Source organism: Rhagoletis zephyria, unplaced genomic scaffold (genome assembly GCF_001687245.7).
Source record: "Rhagoletis zephyria isolate East Lansing unplaced genomic scaffold, Rhagoletis_zephyria_1.1 Rzeph_scaffold_01485, whole genome shotgun sequence".
NCBI lineage: Eukaryota > Metazoa > Arthropoda > Insecta > Diptera > Tephritidae > Rhagoletis > Rhagoletis zephyria.
In genome coordinates, this window is record NW_016158569.1 from 72,648 (window position 1) to 75,580 (window position 2,933).

The window sequence follows — 2,933 nt, forward strand, 5'->3', positions numbered from 1 at the left end:
AACTCGCCCCAACCTCCATTCAGTTGGGGGTAGATTGTCTTCCCTGATAACTACAAGATCACCTGTTTTCATATTCTCCTTGGGGTGCTTCCATTTAATTCGCTTTTGTAGTTCGGCTAAGTACTCCACTTTCCATCGCCTGCAAAACGTCTGATGCAGTGCTTTTAGTTTTTGCCATCGATTGACGATGGAGGCAGGGTTCTCATTCACATCAGGTTCTGGAGGAGCCATAAGATGTCCACCCGTGAGAAAATGGCCGGGAGTAAGCGGCTCCAGGTCATTTGGCTCATTTGAAGAGGGACTCAGTGGTCGCGAATTGAGGCACGCCTCAATCCGGCGCAAAAGCGTACTGAGCTCTTCAAAGGTGTATTTGTGAGCGGATGCCACCTTTTTAAAGTGGCTTTTAAAGCTTTTTACACCTGCTTCCCACAGTCCTCCCATGTGAGGGGCTGCAGCGGGTATAAAATGCCACGTAAGTATTTGGTGGTTATATTTTGAAATCGTTTTGTCTCGCGCGTCAGACAAAAAAGTTTTGAATTCATATCGTAAAGATCGCGAAGCGCCGACAAATTTTGTACCATTGTCGGAGTAGACATTTTTCGGGCATCCTCTTCTAGCCACGAACCGAGCGAATGCTGCTAGAAAGGATGGAGTGATAAGATCACTGGTAGCTTCTAAGTGAATCGCTTTAGTAGTGAAACAAACGAAGAGGCAAACATACCCTTTGGAAATGCGGCAACCTCTACTGCGGTAACTTTTAATTTCAAATGGTCCTGTAAAGTCTACTCCGGTATTCGTGAACGCGCGCGTAAATGTTGTGCGTTCCTGAGGAAGAGTTCCCATAATTTGCGTCTGAGATCGTTTTTTGTAGATNTGCGGTAACTTTTAATTTCAAAAGGTCCTGTAAAGTCTACTCCGGTATTCGTGAACGCGCGCGTAAATGTTGTGCGTTCCTGAGGAAGAGTTCCCATAATTTGCGTCTGAGATCGTTTTTTGTAGATGGTACAAATTTTACAATTTTGGATATTAGACCTAATCATATTTTTTATTCTGGGAATCCAGTACTGGGTACGGATGAGGCGTAGCATGAGTTGATTTTCTCCGTGCAAGGAGACTTGGTGGATCAACAGGACGATAAGACGAGACAATCTGCAATTATACGGGATAATGATTAGGTGGCGCTCATTATATGCTAAGTCCTGGGATGCTCCGAGGCCACCTCCAGCCCTGATGATGTCGTGCTTGTCGACGGACGGATTAAGCGGAAGGATTTCACTCTTTGCATCGATGGATTTTCTAGTTTTTAAATTCCTGTATTCTTCACCGTAGTGTTTCTTCTGGTCGATTTTTATCAAGAGATGTGTCGTCGTCTTAATTTCATCTGGTGAAGTTAACCAAGAAATTTCCTGAAATGAAGCTTTTGTTTTCGGGTGAGTTCTTCGGTAGAATCTCATGACATATGATAACACTCTCAAAGCTCTCGGTAGATCCGAAAATCGGTCAAGAATATCGATATTGTTTTCTTTTGTAGAGGCATAAGCGTGCGCTCTTTTTTCTTCAAATTCTGTGTGATAGGTAATTTCTTGAGCGGGCCACTTAGAGTTGTCTTCTTGCAGGCAAGAAGGTCCCTGCCACCACAAAAAATTGGTCACCAACTCTGACGCAGGCAATCCTCTGCTAGCCAAGTCGGCTGGATTAGAAGCCGAGTCTACATGTAACCAGTCCTTGTTACCGACCTTTTCTACTATTTTCGTAATTCGGTGTGCGACGAAAGTTGACCAAGAACAAGGCGGCTTTCGTATCCATGCGAGTACGATGGTCGAATCTGTCCAAAGATATGTTTTAACTTGCCCTAGGTTGAGGTTGTTGATTACGGATTCTATGATTTCCGCGAGCAGTACGGCTCCGCAAAGCTCTAGTCGTGGTAGCGATATTGTTTTGACAGGAGCTACTTTGGTTTTTGCCAAAAGAAGGTTGCCAAAAACTTTGTCATCTCTTTTGACGCGCATGTATGCCTGCTGCATATGCTCGATGTTATCTCCTGGTGCGAAGTGTACCCATCGAGGTATTCTAATATTGTCTATTTCATGGTAATGTTTGGTAAAATTCTGCCAGCGTTCCAAAGTTATAGAAGACATAGTCTCATCCCAGTCTGTGCCTTCTAGCCAAATACTTTGCATGAGTATTTTGGCCACGACGACTATTGCGTCGATAGCTGATAGTATCGCCCTTTTTGTAAGTGTATCGCGGTCCTCCAATGGTCTTGCCATGAAATAGAAAAGATCCGTATGGGCATTCCATCTTATGCCAAGAGCCTTAACCGTGCTGGTGTCTTCGAATGCCAAAAAGTCTTCACTGAGTAAATCCGTTTTTGGGATGTCCTTTAGAATTTCCGCACAGTTTGAGGTCCACCGGCTGACCGTAGTACTTCAGAGATTTCATCTCTTGCTTTTACGGTAGAGTCGATGCTATGTCCTCCAGCTAGCACGTCATCCACATACATGCATTTCCGTAGTATGTTAGATGCTATTGGGGAAGAGCTTTCTACATCGTCAGCCAGTTGTAGAAGTGTCCTTATCGCGAGGTAAGGAGCACAATTAATCCCGAAAGTGACAGTCTTTAATTCGTATAGACNGGTCCACCGGCTGACCGTAGTACTTCAGAGATTTCATCTCTTGCTTTTACGGTAGAGTCGATGCTATGTCCTCCAGCTAGCACGTCATCCACATACATGCATTTCCGTAGTATATTAGATGCTATTGGGGAAGAGCTTTCTACATCGTCAGCCAGTTGTAGAAGTGTCCTTATCGCGAGGTAAGGAGCTTAATTAATCCCGAAGGTGACAGTCTTTAATTCGTATAGACCTACAGGTTCGTTCGGGTTTGTACGGAAAACTATCCGCTGATATTTGGTATGGTTGCTATCCACCCAAA